We start from the raw sequence: 20669 nt of genomic DNA on the forward strand, positions 1-20669 counted from the left end.
AAAATGCCAGCAACTGTGATTTAGAATTTATAAACCTCCGTTTTCAAGTAATTGTTCTGATTACTTTCTGCCTTGGCAATAAAATGGTAAATGTAATTGCACACAAATGTGAGATAGCACCAAAATACAATAAAATTAACCTGAATTAGCTTGCCTTGTCGATGAGAGGTATTTATGAAATGTGGTGTTGCAATAAGGGAGAGCTATATTATGGCTGGAAGGTGAGTTATTGCCTTAATGTAATACTCTTTGAAATTTAAAAAAGAGACTGTTTCTGTTGAGGGTGATTGTGCTTTTGAAATTAAGTTGAAGTGATTCTTATAATTGGCAACAATAATGCATTTTGAAGGTAATATCTTTTATTATGTTATGCCTACTTGCATAACCTTTTATTTCGTGGCTTCTGGCTTCAGCTTTTCTAACACTTAAGGTAGAATAGGGCTGGAATTCTGCCTGATCCCAGGGTCTTGAGTGTTTTATTCTCTTTGTAGCAGTGTACTTTGAATGTAACAGGCTTTATTTCTTCATAGTTGGTTAAGGTATTTAGATAGTAAAAGCTAACTATAATAGTAAATTTTTTAAGAAGTTTAAGGAAGGCGTCTGGAAATGTGTGTTTCTCTTCGTTGTAAGCAAAGAGTTCTCAACACTGTCAGTCCTCATATTCCTCCTTCTATCACATACTTTATAATGTTATTTTCACTTGCCAAGACTGAAACTCGTGTATAATACCTAACCTATACATATGATTTAATAAAAAACTTGAAGGACAGAGCTGTAGTTTATAATAATGTATATTTAGAACAGGAAGCCTTGAGCAGGACTGGGCTGGAAGAGATAATGAAGTTCTCAGGTGTGTACCCTTGGAGCACAGTAGCTACAAATGGAGGCATTGAGTTACTGGACACACACACACACACACACACACACACACACAAACTCTCAACACTCACATCAGTGGCATGATTTTGCCCATATGGTGGCTATACAACTTTCTGCAAAATTTTAGAAGAAGTAAATTTCTGGGGCTGGGGATTTACTCAGCGGCGTAAGTGCCTGCCTTGCAAGCGCATGGTCATGAGTTTGATCCCCAGTACTGATTAAAAAAAAAAAAAGAATTAGAAAAAGTAAATTTCTTTCTGTAGAGTTACAACATAGTGGCCTTTCTGGAGTCCTTGTGAATAGTAAAACTGCAAAGATTCCTGTTTGTTTTCGTGTTTATGGAGTTACATTGTAGGGTCTGATTAATTTTAGAATGGACATTAGAAGGTGACACAGAATGCAGGAGGATACTGTAGTCATGGATAGTCTCATGTATTCCAGAACATTCTTGATTCCTGCCTGAGATGTTGGCCCCAGTGTTGCCATAGGTAGGGCCTCATGCTGAGCAGACACTTGACCACTCATCTACACCCTTAATCCTATTGCTTTAAAAATAATTGAGTTACTTTTTTCTACATCTGAAAAATCCAGTCTTTTTAGGTCTGCCACTATTTTAGTGGGTATGTGTGTGTGTGTGTGTGTGTGTGTGTGTGCACATGTATGCACATGCGTATGCTTGTGCTTTTCCATGATGTCTTCTGTGTGTGCCTGGTTCCGTGATTCTACTGGACATTATATTTGAAAAGCATTCTCTATTTCTAAGGACAACATGTAGCCTGAGGTGCTGTACTTAGCTGTTGTGTTCCCCTCGGTTGGGTGCTGAGTACCAACAGGCTTTGTAAATTGCTCAGAGGGCGCAGCCTGGCCCAGTATAATTTGCTCGCCTCAGTTTGTGCCTCAGTTCTCAATTGCTTGTTGCTTGTGTGTCTTCACTAAACCTGTGGGTCTTGATGAGTTGTTCTCACTGGAGATGTTTTGACTGTCCCAACTGAAAGTGTGCTAATAGGCTAGGGTGCCACTAAATATCCCGCAAGACACAGACCTGCCCTCCAAGAAGAGAATTACCTGGCCCCAAATGTTAGTCCACTGCGGATGAGAACTTCCATTGGTCTTTCTGCAAGACACAGTTCTCTGCCACACTCCATTGCACTTCCCATCTCCTTGCCTACCCCTCTTGCCAATAGCTCACTTCCTCTCAGTAGAATTGTTCTGGTGCCACCTTTGACCCTGCTTATACGCATCCCCATTCCCACCTCTTCATCACAAATGAGTTTTCCAGTTGTATGGATTTTCTGGGAATCCTCTGCCTCTCTTTGCCTGTGAAGCTACTTTGGGCAGGTGAAACAACCACTCGGTACATCACACTCCTCTTGGTTGATCTTGGAACATCTGCACAACCTTTTGTGCTCATGCTCATCACTGGTGATTGCCTTGTACTAAGTCCTCAGACCACCTTGAAGCTCCCGTCAACAATACCATTTCCTCATATTTGGTCTTTTTGGAGTTTACCACATCCAAAAGTATATTTGATATTTGTAGAATCACATACTTTCATATTTTCTGTCTTTTCATACTTTGTTCCTTCTATTTAAAAAATACCTTACTATGCACTGTAACTCTTACTCAACTTGAAAAACTTCTCCTACTATGAAACTTTCTTCAGTCTTTGAGTTCGAATATATTCAAGAAATCTTTTTCTTTTTTGATACAGAATCTTACTCATTAATATAGGCTGGCCTTGAACTCACTGTGTAGCCGAAGGTAGCCTCAAACTCATGGCGGTCCTCTTGTCTCAGCCTCCTTAGGGCTGGCCTTGAGCTCACTTTGTGACTCAGACTGGTCTTGATCTTGCGATGACCCTCCTGCCTCAGCCTCTCGAATGCTGGGATTACAGGTGTACACCATCCACCACTGTCTTCAGGGAATCTTTTTGGAACATATTTTTGGCTCTTGTCAGGGGAATACAATATAATTAAGAGTGGAGGCTCTGAAACTATCTCATCATGTCCTCAAGGTATCCTTTTACCAAGTCCTGAATAGGATTACAGTCTTCACTTCATTTAATGGCTATGTGTCCTTGGCCAGGACAAATTCTGTTTTTTCCATCTCTGAAATAGAGATTCTAATGCAGACTTCTTATTTAATGACTGACCTGTTAAATGACTATTCAGACTTAACTGAGGCATACTGTTGAGACTTACAGCCTGCAGCTCAGACTTATATTTTTTTTTATTGCTCTGTACATCTTTCTTAATAGAGCCTCAATATCTCTCTCTCTCTTTTTTTACTTTTGGTATAGTATACCTTGTTTATATAGGGTAATTTTTGCTGATTGTACTGTATGTGGCTTTATGTTTCATTTTATATTACAGTACTGTGTTTAAGAATAATGCAATTGAAAGCAAAGTCATCAACTCGGAGATTCCTTTAACCATTTTTTTTTTGTTCTGAATATTGTAAGATACATACCATGTACAATTTCTCATTCAGTACACAATTCATTTCATGGACTAGTTGCAGAAATGGAACTTGATTGTTAAATGAATGTTAGCATTGTGGTGCTTTGTGGTTAAGAGTGGAGAACTGGATAAAAAACATGCCTGTGAGGACTAGTTGAGAATATACCTGGAGAAGATTGGCTAGGCAAGACTAGTTCTGGGAAGACATGGAAAGATTGGGGTCTGTGAGCACATGGTGACACAGGGCTGTGAGGACATGATGGGATGATGCCTCAGTACACATTGGGCAGATACCTGAAGACATGGTGAGATAGGTCCTCTGTAGTGTTGAGCTATTGTAGGCCTTCAGACAGGTGACCTTTGTGCCAGCCTTCTGAGGATCACCTTTGTTATGCTGCCATCTGCACTAATTTTGCATCCTTATTGGATTTATGTTTTGTTGTGTTGTGTTTTAAGTACCAGGGACTGAACTCAAGAGCACTCAACCATCAAACTGCATCACCAGTCCCTTAAGAAGGTTTTTTATTTTTGTTTAAATTTTGAGCCTGGGTCTTGTAGAGTTCCATAGGTAAGTGTTGAACTTAGATCCTGCCTCAGCCTCCATCCTGCTGGGATTACAGGGCTCATATCCTGTTTAAAATTTTCTGTTCAGGGAGTGAGTAGATGGAGGATTGTGCCTTTGGAGAAAAGGATAGAGAAGAAACTAGGGGTGTTCTTTTTTAGGGCTGAAGATTTGAACCCATAGGCTCATGCATATTATGTAAACACTCTACCACTGAGCTACATCTCCAGCCCTGAGGTGTCTCTTTTTATGTCCCAGGTACTGGAGTCAGCCACTGAGTGTGGGGCCAGGATCTTGTGAAAAAAATAACCCTCCTTGGAGGAATTCAAGTTATTAGTCCCCCCACTGATGAAGAGGTTACTATTGAGTTGTGAATATGAGTACCCCAGGAATGAGCTTTCCAGTTACTGCATTCCAGTGCAAGGGGAAGAAAGTCCTGTGAGTGGGCTCAAGATGGGGATTTATGATGCCTGCTGTTGGAAGCAAGCTCACAGAGCCTCTGGTGAGTGGGCCAAAATGACAAATGGGTTCTGTACAACTTTTTATTATCCAGCTTCACACTGTATTTCTTTGGAGTGCTGCTGTATTTGCTAGCATTTGATTGTATTAGTTACTGGTAAAATGGAGAAACCTTTCAGTCCCCCAAAATAAATATGGATCTACTTTCAAATCATTTTGTCTGTTAAACTTCAGCATCCAGGAAACAAGCCTAAAGCTTTTCTTTTTATTCTACAACAGGTTTTTAGAGTTTGGATCGAGATAAAACATTTAGAAAGGCAATAGGTTCTGGGTGAATATCAAGTCCTGTTTAGGGTGGGGATGGCTTTTGATCTATGAAGTTTTTGTTTGTGAGGCATGGCCTACACCCTGCTTCTCTCAGCATGTTCGCCTTCTCTTTGGGCAGGTTCCTTTAGCCTGTCTGCCAGGCACACAGAGGGCACTGGCTTTCTTGTATCAAATATCATGGGATGGGATTGCCTGGGTGCAGTATAGAAGTTCTTCCACGCACCCTGCAACCCATCTTCAGAAACTCTGGCTTAATGCAACCCCGTAGGTGTGAGGACCTTAGGAAGCAGGGGACTGTCATGCCAGGGGAGTGTGAGACTGGGTCCCCAGAGGGATGAACGCTAGAAAGGAAGTTAGTGACTGTCAGGAGATCTTCCCAGGAAACATTGTGTTTACCAGGAGAGGCAGCAGGGGTTTGGGGCTCTGAAAGGGAGAGGATGAGCATAAGAAGTGCTGAACCCCTCAGTACAAAGCAGGTTAGATAGACTGTCAGCACTAACTGCTGACGTGGTTGAAAAAAATAAAGGTCATGTTTCTTCTCATGAAGTGGGTTTATGGATAGTGCTAATGACTTATTGAATGGAATAATCAGTACAATGAAATTCAGTAAAAATCAAACAATTTGGACAGCTATTTCAAGAAAGTGGGTCCAACAGACTTGGAATATGAGGCCTGTTACAGAAACTTCACTGTGGAGCTAGGGGTCTTTGTCGGACCTTTGACTTTACAAGGTTTTATTTGTTTTGTCCTTTTGGGTTGAAATTTTTGAATTTCCTGTATGAGATGTTTATTCCTGCTACTCAAAACTATTTGGAAACTGTGTTGCTTTAGGCTGTGGGATAGAGTTTTGTCTCATGATAGTTTAATTTTTACTGCGTTCCCATGCTGTGCTAGCTCATGTTCACAGGATACACACAATAGTTCCTGCCCCTGGAGACTACATTCAGAATTACCTCTTCCTATATATCACACACCCGAGAACTGCACACATATGGTCTTGTGGTCATTTTTCTGGCTTTCCATCTGTCTGTCTCTGTCTCTCTGTCTCTGTTTTGGTTTCTCTCTGTCTCTGTCTCTGTGTTTTGCCTCACACATTAAGATTTCCTTTTACTTCTATGCTATTTCTGTAGAAAATGTTGTTTTTTTATTGAATAGAAATTAGTTTATAATACAAGAGTAGTTAATTACTTTAGTTCCAAGTTATTTAGGATTCATAAAGTTACCAAATCTTCAGGTAAAATTTTTCAATTTAATTGAGGAGCCATGTTTAGCATGTTTTCCAGTTTAACAAGACGTGACTTTAGATAAGTTATTTTGTTCTGCCCAACAATGTATTTGTCTAACTCTTATCAGTTTAGCTTTTTTGTGGTATACATGACATTGGAATGTAATGTTTGCTTGGTTCATCAAAATCTCCTTGCATAATTAAAAACAAAAACAACTAACTTCCGAGAATTATGACTGTGCAGTGCTTCAGATAGTAGTTGGGAGAAAGAGACAAGAGGGTCTGGGGTCCCCAAGAGGATGGCAGGTGAGAGAGAGGGGCAGAGTCATGAAGTGTTGAGAGGGGAGTGAACCAGCCTTCTCTGAGTCCTGATTGGAGACAGGAGGCAGAGGAGCCCCCTACTGGCCCTGCATGCTGCCCCTGTAGGGACCAGAGCTGACCATGTCCCCTTTTTCCTTGTTGTCTAGCCAGTGGATCCCTCCTCACTCCTTAGGGAGGACCACAGGTAAACAAAGAGGATGCCAGGAGTTTCCAGGTTTGTGTGTGGGCCATCTAAATAAGGAAACTTACCTAAGATGTGCTAAGAAGTGATTCCTTGGGGGAATATTTACTAAGTTTTGTTTATAGACAGTTATGATGGTTTTTAACATGTTCTTGCCGGCTTGAACCACCCAGTGATACATGTGTGACTGTCTTATCAGGCGGCTTGTACCACTCAGTGGGATTGTCCTGTGCTGCCCGGTGGGACAGCTGGTGGTTCAGAGCCACTCAACAGCAAGTCATACAAACTATAGCCTCAACATGAATATGTTAGTGCCACTGAATTTGTAAACTTAATGGTTTATGTTTACAAATTTATTTGTAAATAAAATGGTTAATATGGTAAATGTGTATTTTGCCACAATAAAAATGTATATTTTGTTGTTTTTAGACAAAAAGACTGGATTTTGTGTGTAGGTCACCTGGCTACTTAGTACCAGTGTGGCACTGCGTGAATCCCCTGGGTAAGGGCAAGTGGCTGGACCTGCGCCTTAGCACATGATGCTGTGACATGGGGCACAGTGCTGGCTCTACATGTAGTGTGGGCACCAGCTTGCCTCCTGTTTGTGCCCTTGGGACCACAGTGGTAGTGGTCTTGGTGTTCAGTGTAGGATCACAATCAGAACTACAATATTTTTACTTTCTAAAGACAATGTTAAGATAAAGGAAAGTGATGGGACAGTGTGGTCTATTAGGGCTCCTGTCTTTACCTCAGTAAATGAGTGTGGAAACATTTTCTTCTTTGTGGAGGTTGACTCTTGTCTTTGTTCTTTGGTACATTAGTATGTGCTAAGTCCTCTGGAAAGTCTTACCAAACTGGAGAAATCTAAGCATCATGTAGTTTAAAGAAGTATTTAATTATCAATGCTTTTTCATTCTTGACAGTCTGAATTTTTCTTCTAATTCAGGGTACCCCTGAAATTCACTTTGCAAAATCCATGAGGTTTTCGTCTGTAAATATTGTTTGAAGAATTCATTCTGTTATTTAGATAAAATGTATCTACTAAATTTTATAGTAACATTTTCAAAGTTTTACATTTTTGTTAGTTTTTTTTACTACACTGTAGAGGTTTTCCACATGGTAGTGAGAATATATCAATATAAGAAATAATTATATTTCTCAATTATTTGAACAAAGATTGGATATAACTTACATATAATTTTGTAATATCTCCCATTTCCAAAGAAGACAGTTATACAATACTTTGTCACTGTGCTATTTGTATATAGATAGGTTCCAGGTTGATTTTGGTTGTATTGAAACAGATTTTGTGTGTGAATTTTATGTGTATCTTCCCCATTTATATAAGTATCTCAAATCAAATAACTTGAGACAAAATGATTTTTCTATATTAAACATTAAATTTTCATTTAAACCACTAAAATTCCTCCTAGCTTAATGTGATACTTTCATCCTTTTTTCCCTGCCTGGAATGCCTCTTTGCTCTCCCCATTGATAAACTGAAGAGTAACCCTTAGAGTGATGGTGTTAAGATAAGAGGTGGTGCCTTTGGGAAGAGGTTAGGTCGCCAGTGCCCTACCCTGAGGAATGGGATTAGTGCTTGATAAAAGAGAATTCAAAGTGGTAGATCTTTCTATCATGTGAAGACAGCGGGAAGGTACCAGATGAGAGAAAGTGGGCCTTCACCAGACACCAGATCTCCCAGCACCCTGTTCTTATGTTTCCAGCCTTCAGAACTTGAGGAGAAATTTCTGTTGTCATTCTGTGGTATTTTGTTAAGCATTCTGAGTGGACTCACACAGTAAGCACATCCCCCACCCCCCAGACAGCACTGTCCTTCACAGAAGCTGGGGGCACCACAGAATCTCCTGAGGTCAGTCAGTTAGTGGGTGGTCATCAGCTCTGGCCTGCACCCAGAAAACTGGCATAGTCTGGGAGAATGGATTTGGATCTATCCTTTCTCTGCTGCCCAACTTCCTGCAGGGCAGGTGGCAGAGGGAAGGGACAGTTAAGGAACAGATGAATTAGGAGATTCAAGGAATTGCCATGCTGTCTAGAAAAAAATGGGCAAGATGTGGTGTTGCTGGTTCCATCTGCACTGCTCCTAGGTGAAGGGATTTCAGAGGGCTTGCAGGATGGTGCCCTTTCCTTTAGGACAAGCGTCCAAGTCCCTGGGGCTAGAGCACCATTTCACTACCTTATGGCCATGTATCAAGAAATGTCCTTAGGATGGTTCATTAAAAGGAAAATTGGTGTCCTTATCATAGTGACAGTCACCTAGATAGACTTTACCATGTCCATTTGTGGGTAAAAGCATGAGGCTGTGTGTGAATTTTGGATCTGGCTTGGTTTTGTGGCTCCTTGAAATGTGGCTATTTCAAGCTGTAAGGACTTCAATAAGCCAGAGCTGGAGATCTTGACGTGTTAAACCATCTTATAAGTGGTGAGACGAGAAGGGTCAGAGCTCAGTGTGCCTCTTAGATTGGGCCTATGCGTTGCAGGTATACCTTGCAGGAGTAGAGTTACTAGTGCTGAGGGAGGCAACTTCTAAGTCAGAGATATGCTGTTCTTCAAACACATATTTGAGTGTCTCTGCTTCTCAAAAAAACCCATGCATTTGAAATGAGCAAGACAGACCTTCCTTGAAAGGTCTTTAAAATTTTTTTTTATTTTAATGAATTAATTATGATCATCTAGGAAACAGGATCCATCCTAATGTGGCCTTTGAACTGTAACTCTGAGTATGGGCCTTCTTGTTGCATAGGGATAGCCTTGCACTGTGTTGGTTCCTGGTTTAAATGTCCCAGGAAAAGCTTGGAACTGCTTTTATATTAGTTATTTAAATAATTTAGTATCCACTCCTTTCTTCTTGGCCCCTGTTGCTATTTTTATTGCTCCATTTGAAGTCCAATCCAATTGCCTAGACTCTTTCTGTCTTTGATGTCCATTTGGTGGGTAAGTGCTCATGTCTGACATACAGCTTTGCTGTTGGAAATGAGTTGTTGGAGGAGTGCATTTATAATTAAAATTATGAAATAGGTGATTCTTTTTAGGGGCTGTGGCTATGAAATGTGCCTTGCTGAGCAGAGTTGGGAAGAGGCAGTAGGACAGGGACATGCTGGCATCACTGTGGGTAAGATCGAGTGAACTGAGGCAGGTGCACCCTGTTCTGTTACCTGAGTGGCACTTCCAGAAGTTGTATGAGATTAACATGGAGTAGTGTGGTGAGTAGATAAGCCCTGGCTGGACCAGAGGGTGATACTATAGAGGCACAATCAAATTATCTAGCAAATTGCTCTTGCATTCCAAAAACAGCACGGAATATCTCCTAAATGGATATATATTATTTTGTACTTAGATTAATTTTAATAAAACCTCAAATCAATACAAAGCTGCCTAGTGAAACAACCACTCCTCTCTAAATAACATTGTACAAATTCAAGTCCACTTTTTTTTTTTTTTACTGGTGATGAAGTTGAAATAGTAACCTTCTTGATGCTTACTCATCTTCCCTTTTGGAAACTCAACCAGAATTTTATTAGTTTGATGGGTCACTAATGTTATATGTACTCACAGCAAAAATAGAAATAAGCTGTCAATGAAAATGGAGACCTTTGAGCATTTACAAAACACCAAGATGTAAATGCCATTTGTTATTGAATAGTGCTCTTGGAAATGTAGCCAGGTCTTCTCTGCATGTGGTGGGAAAATAAATTAGTGCCTGTTAAGTGGCTGACTTTCTGATTCTGCACACCTCCACCTTGAGCTTTAAGAGGTGAAAAGTATTGTATGGATCCAGGGTTGTATGTTGGGGCTTGTCTTTTGGGCTTTGAGTTCACGTGCAGCCTCACCTGAGGATTACTCATACCTGGGGCATAGATTGAGACATTTCTACCCTCCACTGCATATGTCTTCTGCTCACAGGGGGCAGTCTTTGATGAATCCACCAGCTGATTCCCTTGACATCTGGCATTGCTTTGATAGGAAGACATAGAGTTCCTTAGCTTATTTCCAATAATGGAGGGAGACTACTGTTATATATTGATATAAGGAGATGTGTGTCTGGTATCCTGAAAAGCCAGTTACTTAGCCTCACAAAAACCTTCAAGGGTGTGTCACAAGTTTGCTTGGCTCAGAGGTGCCCACTCCCTGCTGCCCACTTCAGTCCCTGCTCCATGGCTTTGCTGCCTTCCCTTCTACTTCCTCATAGCTCTGTCATCTGACAGATATTGCTTGCATCTGCTTTGTCTGCATTGGCAGATTCTCTACTTTGGTTTACCCTTTGGCAACTATGTCCTTGATTATCATGCACTTTTACAATTCACATAGTTCAGTTTGTCCTGTGATGAGGATATATATAATGTAATACTTTTGATGTTTGAGTAGCCCACAGCGGGATGCTGGATGCCTTCCCATTCTTGTTTCTTTGGTCTCCACAATGTCCCTATTATAAGGAGGAAATGTGCTGCATGTGCTCAAGGTGACCTGCAGCCCAGACTGGGCTTTTCACTTTCTAAGTCCAGACTCTATCCCACTGTTACTCCAGGTGAAAGCATATTCCTTGATTTAACTCAAGTGCCACAGCCCAGGTTTATTAATCAAGTTGATATTTTCCTTTGGGTGTCCCACAGTTTTACTTCAGTTTCTAAATAATTATTTCTTTGTCATCTGAAATGAGAATGGAGCCCTACTCAGGAAATACTTTAGCAGATGTTATATGATTTGGACATACTTCCTGTCTACCTTACTTGAAATATTTAACCTCTCTTTGTGCTTGCAGCAGGGAGCATCCCTTTGGCTGCTGGAGCTATCCAGCTCTCTTCATGGTCACAGGAGAAGGCATGTGACAGGCCACACTGGGTACTACTCATGTGCTGTGCATATGCAAGATGCATATTGTTATGTGTCCAGTGTCTATGCACGGGCTCAATACTCTGTCTATAAGGGTGTAAAACAAATAAGATGTTCTGTGAAGTTTATTCCTCCCTTTGGCAACATTTTACTCTCCTAGTAGATAAAACATGTGAAAATATTTTATAAATTTTAAAGTATTAAACACATAGAAAGACATGCTAGGTTTTACCTGGGTTTAGCTCTTGGTTTGTATTATGGTAGCTCACATGTTTAGTAAAGGCTGTCGCTCTGTGCATGCAGTTTGGCTCAGCAGGAGAGTGAGGCCTAGACTGATGTTTTGTCCTTTTAATGAATATCTACAGCCATACCACCCTGAATGTGCCCAATCTCATCTGATTGTCCAGGACACTCCCCTGGAGACCTGACAACAGATGGGTCACTTCGAAAATCCAAGAACCTGTACAATGATGTCATCTTTCTGTGAGCCCTAGACTACTATAAATTATGTTTTAACTGTTATAATTAAGATTTTAGACTATGAGGCTGTCTGTGAGGGGAAGGACCTGTTCCTTTCTCTAGAGAAGAAATTAATTGTTTCAGTATATGGTTTTTGAAGAATTTACTGTAAGATGAAAGATTGATGTTTTATTCTTGCATTTATTAGTATTTAATCAAATGGAAAGTACACTTTCAGTGTGAAAATCTTGGCTTCAGCTACAGGATTAGCTGAATTATTGCCTGAAGAGTGAAAGGTATAGAACTATATGTTCATGTTATCAAGCCATTGATAGGTTCTGGATATACTGTAACTAATTTGGGACATAAAATTTCTTGCCATGTGGACCAGAGTCCTGGGTTAATCACTTGGCAGTAATCGTGTTTCTGCAGTCATTGGCTGTGGTGTTGGATGACTCTTTCTAAGAGTACTGGCCCTCAGCAGAGCCTGGTGCCATCAAGGCCCAGCTCGCTACCCGAGCATGTCTGGAACATCAGGCTCTTCTGTTCAGACACTAAGTCATAAATCATCACATGCTCCTCTCTGAAGCGTCCTTTTCTACAGAAATGTTGTGAAGCTGAATCTTTATTAAGGGCAAAGAAGACTGAGTTCCGCTGGCTCATCCATTGTCAGGCAGGTGTCAACAGGTGGCAGGCTATGTTGCTGTGCATTAGGGGACCAGAGGCTTCTATTCTCCACAGTTATCTACAGTTTGAAGAAGTTCCAGAAAGTTTACATGACAGCCTCTTTGTTACAGTCATAGGTCAGAGACAGTACTCGGGTCAGCTTGTCAAAATGGACGTCAGATTTGTTCATCAATGGGAGGGGGCTCCTATAAACAGTCCTGTGTGAAGACTGAGGTGCACAGAGAGAAGCATGTCAGTGTGCACAGGAACTGTGTGGCTAGCAGTCTTGAGGGGTTTGACAGAAGATGGATAGGAACTATATGTTGAACTGAGGCATGTGCATTTAACACAAATGGGATGATGCTCCCTGGACACTCCGGTGTGTTGTGGAAAATGAGTCCTTGTCCTGGAAGTCTGGGTGGGGTCAAAGGGAAAAGAGCTTCCGGAATGCTAACAAGATACAGCCACATTGACAGGTTTTACTCAGCTCTTGACCTTGAGCTTCTTACTAGCTGGGCAGAATGTACCAGCGAGCTCTACTGACAGGTCTTGGGGCCTCTAGAAGTTCTGGGGAGGAAAAAAGGGGAGAAAGTTACATCTGGCCACTGGACAGGTATCCTCCTGCATCACAAAGTGTCTGCAAGTCTCCCCTGAAACTCCAGTGTGAATTCTACCCCTGGTGTGTGCTACTTCTGGATGTTTGCTAGAGATTACCCTTACAATTTTGGTGGATGCCTATTATGGGATTGTGTTTTAACTGGGTTCTTTGTGCTATGTGAGTTGACATGAACTGTGTTTTGGTTACTGAGCCCAGAAACATGCATTCTAGTAGGTCCCCAGTATTAGCTTATTATTTCACTAGTGAGTCATCTGTTCTAAAGTAATATTTTGTCTATGTGCAGGTGAAAGATCTTGTTACCCATTTATGACCTTTTCTCCCATAGACTGATCACAGACAGGCACACGCTACTTGGCTGCTGAGGCCTCTTCCTGGAATGGAAGAATGACTTTAACCTGCCTTGCCATCTGCCAGAGTTGTTCAGGGAGGTCTGCCCCTCTACCAAAGCTACAGCTAGTTCAGGGCTTCAGTGATGTGGCAGAAGCTCTTCCTCCTGGTGTTGGTTGGGACCTGCCAGCTTTGGTGTTCTCCTAATTGAGGAAGGTGGTGTTTCCCAGACCGCCCTCATGCTGGCGCATTATGTATTCCCTAAGAAGTCAATGAGTTCCCCAGCTCGCAGGCTCTAAGGATGGGTGCTTTCTCCTGTGACATATTCAAGCTGAAGCTCCCAAGTCATATAGTTGTAAGAACTGACACTTCATGTTGAGCTCCAGCCTGCCACCTTCTTTCCTCCTCATGACAGCCTGTCACACACAGCATAGTAGTTAGTTGGTACCTGAAGTGCTAGTTTTCAAGCCTCGAGGAATGTGCTGTTGGCAGCATAAGACACAGCACCACCAGGGGATGACCTGTGGGCACACCATCCAGCAGACCCAATGGCCAGGGAGTGCTCTAGCCTTCTTAGAAATGCTTAGTGTATCTTAGATATTAGCATTAAGAGTTTCAGCTAGGGTAAAGTAAGGGAATATGTGGTGTTTTCTCTTTGTTTTCACAGCAAATTATAAATGAATCATTCTTGATCAGACTGAAGTTTGGTATATTAAAATGTGCTTTAAGGGTGTTGTGAGATGTGGGATGTTTTGGGCTTGGGTGTGAGCTTGCTTCTGAGATCCACAGTGAGTCTTGAGACCAGTGCTGGCCCAGTGCCCAAAGGAGGGGCACAGCACCCTAGGTTTCACTTTCTAGGTTTGCCTCTCCTGTTAAGCCTTTCTTTCACAATGTGTCAGAATTATGAAGCTCTTCTCTTCTGATTTGTTCTTATTATCAAAGGTAGAAGAGCACCATTGGATTTTCAATAAAACAGCACAGGCTTGGCATCACATAAGAAGTAGAGAGGAGGTCAGATTGCATTTCTGTTCTGAGTGGTGGATGCCATGTTATTTCCTACTGGGCAAGACTTCGAATAGTCTTGGAAATGTTCTATCTCAAAAATTAGCACCAGAGGCCAGAGTACTGGGGTAAGAGTCAGGTTTCTGGGATAGGGCTCAGATGGGATTTTAGCCTTTACTAGGCACGTATCGGTTGCCTTGGAGATATTAGAAGCATCTCTTGATGACCAGATATCCTTTGAGACATGCCAGACTGAGGAGAAAATGCAAAAAGAAAGAAAATGTATACCCTTAGAACCTGAAGTATAGAGAAGGCAAAACAGCCAGTGAACTAAAACCAAAAGCAGAGATGCCTGTTGCCCTTTCTGGGTCCACCATGGAGAAGTTCCAGAAAGAAGCTTTGAGATCTAAGCCAGATTTTTTGTCAGCTACCTTCTTTCCCTCTTGGGCTTTCTAAGTCTCCTGTCACAAGACTGGGCATTATCTGAGTGGGCTCAGGTCTCACAACCTTACTGGATGTTAGCTTTGAGAGCCCAGATAGAAGATGGGGGTAAGTCTTAGTGGACACAAGCTGACCCTGCCCTCTTATATGGCTAACCGCAGCTCTGTCTGCTGCTCTGGTGGGATGTTGCCAACATAAACCTGTTGTTTTGATGAGAGGAGAGCACATTCTGTCAAATTAAGGATTCTTTGCTTTATTTCAAAAGTGTGTTCAGTAGCCATACGGTATTACTTTGGCTGCTGGTCATGGTTTATGTCAGTGACCCCCAAGGCTCCTGCGGTTATGGACTCAACCAAATCTAGCATTTGTGATTGATTCGTTGTCTAGTGCTCGGATTGGTGGTTGAGTGCTACACCCGCTAGGAGTGGAGCCAGCATGCAATGTAATGATGGAAAGAAGGTGTGTCTCTCTCTGTCTTGCCAGTTTGTGGTTTGCTGTTTGCAATCAGCCATGAATGGTGGCCTGCCATGCCACCCTGGTGCTTGGGGCCAGCTAAGTGTGAACTGAAACCTCCATAATTGTAATAAATAAACCTCTTCTCCTTTCATATTGGGCTTTGGGTATTATCTCAGCAAAGAGAATGAAAAGTATCTAAAACACTTCTATTTATAAATTCCTTATTAGAGGTCTGGATTTCACTCATTTTTTGTAACTTGATTTCCTTTTATCTTCTGTGGTATTTGGGCTGAGTGACACATCTTTGTTACAATAGTATCTGCTGTATTAAGTACTCAGACTTCTTTTTTTAATGAATTTCCAAAAGCAAGCGAATCAAAACAACTTCAACATACAATGCCTTAAAATAATGCTTTTCCCTTCTCTCCTTGAAATTAACTATTTAAATACAGAGAAGTGACCTAGAGCTCCCCAGAACTGGATCTGAGGCAGCTCACATGAAGTTACCTGATTTACTTTAAAATTTTTCTGGTTTTTCCATCTTATTCTCATTTTGGTGTTAAAATGTTTTCCTGCAAACAACTAATTAGCTAGAAGATAGGCTGTGCTTAGCCTGTGGTTGTGTCTCTAAGAGCAGCCCACTGGACCCCCTTAATGTGTGCATAAAGATATGAGCATCTCCCAATCCTGGGACGTTTCAGTTCATGGAACATATTAGTGCGTGTATGTCAGTGGTCTGCACTGGCATGGCAGTTAGGAAAAGCTTTTAGGAAACTTCTTAAGGAAATAGGTGATTGGTACTTGTAAGCTTCACAAAAGGTTTAAAGAAGCCGTTTTGTATCTTGTTCTTTTCTCCTAGGCCAGTATCCAGTTAGATGGACTCTTTGGCAGAACTATTCCACTGGTTACGCGAATGATTGTTGTCATCTGGAAACATTTCTCAGAAGTGCTTGAAGTTCCAGGGGATTTCTGGAACAATTTGTTAAATCTGTATACATAGACAAGGTTTTTTTTTTTTTCCTTCAGTTTTCTCTATGTGTGATTTATTTCTTTTACATACACAAACACATTCAGCAATGGCTTTTCTAACTGCTCTTTGATTTTTCTCGATGGCACTTATTTAAAGAAGGTGGGGGAATCACAGAAGATGATGACTACTTGTTCTTATCTCAGTAGATCTACCTACATGAAAAATTTGGAGGGAAACCAGGTTTTATTTTTTAAATGTGATCTTTAAATGTAGACAGTGCCAGTTTATATCTAGCATGCTTGGTTTACACACCAGGGAGCAAACTCTTCAGCTGTTCCTCCAAATCTTGGTTTTGACATATAGATGCTTTTGTCTTTGTGTTTTAATGTGCAGCATGTACTGTGTTATTTACATGACTGTGCAGATCCTTTCAACAAGATGCTGGGTCCTGGGAGGCTTTTAGACCCTTAACTACAAGGGCCCAGTCTGCCCCATCCTCTACTCCCAGGACTTTTGTAATTAGCATTCTTTGCAACCAGACTGTTGTCATCCACAGGTGCTGTGGCATGTTATCTCTAGTGGTAGTCATGAAGAAGGGCTGCCTTGCCCCACAGGGGCTCCCACAAGGGCCCGGAAGTCTGCAAGTGTAATACCCTAGCAGTGCTTATGAGATGTGGCTTCTAACCAGTATCTTCACTTGAGCCTAGTTATATAATTTGACTACAAAATTTCTCTTTTATTTGCATGTGGTTGGCTGCACAGAAATTTAGCAGCAAACCAAGGGAATCATTTTTCTCTTCTCATTTGTCAGGCCAGGACATTAGACTCCAGAGTGCTATTTTTTTTTTTTTTTGACAGATTTCATTCATTTTACTTTTCTTGTGTACAAGCCCTTATGTTGTAGCTACTGCTAGAGCTTCAGTCCTCTGGACAGAGAATGTAATGTGGGTTTTTACAAGAATTCCTAGTAGGGAAACTTAGTGAACACAGTCTCTTTCCAGAGGTCAGGGTCAGGTAGCTGTAGGTCTTGGAGATGGCATCAAAGGTGGCCTAAGCAAAGTTGTCCAGAATAGCAGTGCAGCCCCTGACCAAGGTGTAGCTGTCATGAATACCAGCCATCAGCAGTAGCTTCTTGGGTACAGGGACTGAGACAATGCCAGTGCCTCTGGGGGCAGGGAGACACACCAACACAGAGCCATAGCAGCCTGACACCTTATAAGGGACCATGTGGTGCTTGCCAGTCTTGCTCCCCCAGTAGCCTCTCTGCATGGGGCAATGGAGTCCTTGGCCAGGCTGATGGCCCCAATAATGGCAATGGCTACTTCCTTAGAACACTTTACATCCAGACCAGGATGATCGTTGTAGTTCCTCATGGTGACAAATACCTTGAACCTGGTCTGCTGGCCAGCACGAGTTTTGGTCTGCACAGACATGAGCTTAGGATTTCATCCTTGAGGGATGTGCCCAGGAAAGTCAGTAATCTCAGAATCTTTGATGGGTAAGGAGAGGAGATAAATTTTCTCCAGGGACTTGATCTTCATGGCCTTGACCAGCCGGCCCAGGAGACAGGAGTCCACTCCTTATCCTCAGCCTTACTGCCACGAGCCCCACAGCCTCTGCCCTGCCCCTGCCACACCTGTGTCCACAGCCTCTAAACACATCAGCCTCAAAGACTGCTTGGGAAGCCTCTGCAGAAGCCACGTTGGCCAGAAGAAGAAACCAGAGTGATAGTTTTGAACAAACTTTAAATTTAGTTTTCTTGGAAAACCCATTTCTACCAAACTGACTACCTCTGGTTGTTAGAGCCCAAGGAGCACATCCATGCTTTGGTTATCTTTTGTTGAATATGATACAGCACAGTTCCCTGGTTCTAGTGGACACTGTGGGCTGGGTCTTAGCCAGTAACTCGGCTTCTGCCTTGTGTCTTCCTTCTCGGCTGTCACACTTGGGGAAGATTGATCCCATTCTCTAACTCTGCCACACGCCCGTGAGCAGCTTTCGGATTAGGTGATAGGGGAGCATTATTTTCTGTCTTCTAGGATTTTGAAATTTGTTGTCTTTCTCATTACAGTTCTCCCTGTGCCTAGGTTTAGGTGGGTTGGCATGAAAGATGAAAGCCAAAGCTGTTTCCTTGAAGCTTCTTACCTGTTCTTTGTTCAGCAGGAAGGTGGCAGAACTTGTTTTCATTTAATATTGGCTGTGTCAGAAGCCATGGGGGTCTGTTCCCTTTGCAAGTTTGGTCCCCCTCACACCAGCTGAACCCCCACTTTACCCACCCCAGTCCACACCACAAGGCCTTGGGAGCCTTGTGTGTAAACTGCTTATTAAGAAGTCAGGTATTTATTTCTCTTTAAGCTATTTCTGAGCTTTGGTCTTGACCATGGAAATGGTTAAAAATGCTAGGTACAGAGCTGTGAAGATGGTTCTGGAAGGCCGGTTTTTAGACATGTGCAGCAAGCCTGGAAAATTTCAAGTAGAGGAGAAACAAGACAGTTGCTGTCTCTGAGTCTCTTGCTTTTAATGCGGTGGGAACTGGCCTCTGGCGCCAACTGCTTAATTCAGAACATTGTTATTTAAACGCTATTCATGTTAAAAGGAAGATGAAACGAAACGCACTTCATTTTTCAGAGGTCTCCAAATAGCCATGAAAAATCAATTTTTTTCTGCCACCAATTAATGTCAGCCCCTCTTGTGGCTTTAGGTGGATGCCACAATGGTGATGTAGGGAGCAACCCTCTGGGCTCTGTGGCACTGCCAGACTCTGGATTGGGAGTTGGATAGGGGGAAGACAAGAAGCCCAGCCTTGTTCCAGACAAATGTCATGCAAGGCCACATAGGCAGATGGCACTGGGAGTCCAGCAGTGTCTACGTACTGTACCAAGGACTGTGGTCCTCTTCTAACTGGGGTCATGTTTGTGTGCATGTTCCTTGGGGCTACAGTTGTTGATAAACATTCACACTTGGGTTCTGAGGGCTGCCACAGGACCCTCCAGTCTAAGTCTAAAATTCGGGCACATTTGGTTATTTAATGTTTTCCAGCAAGTTGGAAATGGTTGTTAGAGTTTGGCAGGACCTTGTTTGCCCCAGATGTGTTCCTTCAGGTCCAGCTGGTGGTCTATTGGAGGGTAGGGCTTAGGGGCCTATGTCCCAGCAGGCCCTGTTGTACAGCTGCTGTAAACCTGAGCTCACAGGAAAGGTGCTTGTTTGGCCTGGAAAGCTCACGGCATATACTGATCTGGAATGGATCATAAACACGCACACATGCGCACATCATAACCCCGTTCTCCTAGTTAGGCTTACAGCCTCCCAGTGCTTCTCCTCCCTGTCCTAGATGTAATGTGGCATCCTTGCTCCATTTTCCTGTTCCTTGCTCCTTGTTTTCCTGTTCCCGGTCCTCAATGTTTCAGTAGCTGCTTCAGGGGCCCCATGTCATACCTGGCCCTCTCCTTCCATGTGGCTGGGCTCTTCCTATTCCTCTGACCCTCTGGCTCCTCATGGCTCCAGGACCTTGACCCCCAGACCTCCTTAGACACTGTCTTCCTCCACCTGTCCACCTTTACCCCTCTAGGAGCAGTCCTGGACTCCTCAGGCCACCAGGCTCCTGCTGTACATTCCCATTATCCTTAAGGTGACCGTCTGAGTTCTCACTTCAATCGTAATCATAGTTATACTTTGTATAACTACATCATTTATTCAGTAGCTGAGCACCCACAAAGCTCCAGACACTATTCTAAGTGCTGGGACACAGATCATCTAGGACTAGTCTGGGCTGAAGAGAACAGTAATTCCTCAGAACATGGATTTGAGACAAACTGGCTTTCTCTTTCTCACACAAGTACAAGTTCAGCAGTGCACAGCTGCTGGTGATGCATTGGCTCACAGTATTGGGGCCAGGACCTTTTAAGGCACTTGGTCCTTCCTTCATGTTCATCAAGTGATTGCCACAGCTCCAGCCATTGTATCTGCCTTGTCAAGAAAGGGAGGGAAGAGGGTGGTGTCACCTTTTATACATTTTTTCCCATTTGATTAAACTTATAACTCTCAGAAGACTTCTTATTCATTGGCTAGATTTGTCACATATTTATTACCTATACTGGATCTTAAATTGTAATGAAGGCAACATATATCAAATAAACAAAATACATTTTATTTCATTTCATAATTAGGTAAGTGCTATATAGGAAAATAAAGCTGAGAAAGAAAGGTGGAAGTGGTGACTGTTTTAAGAAAGTATTTCTGAGAAGGTAACATTTGAGCAGGGCTGTGAGTCTAGTGACCAGATATGTTGCATAGAGATGAAAAGAAGAAGCATTTCAGGGAAAATGGACTTCAGTGCAAAGGCCCTGAGGCAGAGTGAGTGATATATAAGAAGCCACAAAAGTGAAGGGAACAGGGTCCTATTAAGATTCCACATTGGGGTTGGGACAGGGCTCTGTCAGTTTTGGGGAATGCTGAACCAAACCTG

The 20669-nt window shown here is 42.3% G+C and overlaps 1 protein-coding gene and 1 pseudogene across 3 annotated transcripts in view; one reads left to right on the forward strand and one right to left on the reverse strand.

Annotated features, from left to right (window-relative positions):
- The window catches only part of Mgmt (O-6-methylguanine-DNA methyltransferase), a 283026-nt gene that overhangs the window by 36348 nt on the left and 226009 nt on the right, over nt 1-20669 (forward strand). The gene's annotated exons all lie outside the window — the stretch shown is intronic.
- LOC100733469 (small ribosomal subunit protein uS5-like) lies at nt 17098-19115 on the reverse strand (annotated as a pseudogene).

Source organism: Cavia porcellus, unplaced genomic scaffold (genome assembly GCF_034190915.1).
Source record: "Cavia porcellus strain 051 isolate PalLab524CR breed Dunkin Hartley unplaced genomic scaffold, mCavPor4.1 scaffold_2, whole genome shotgun sequence".
Lineage (NCBI taxonomy): Eukaryota > Metazoa > Chordata > Mammalia > Rodentia > Caviidae > Cavia > Cavia porcellus.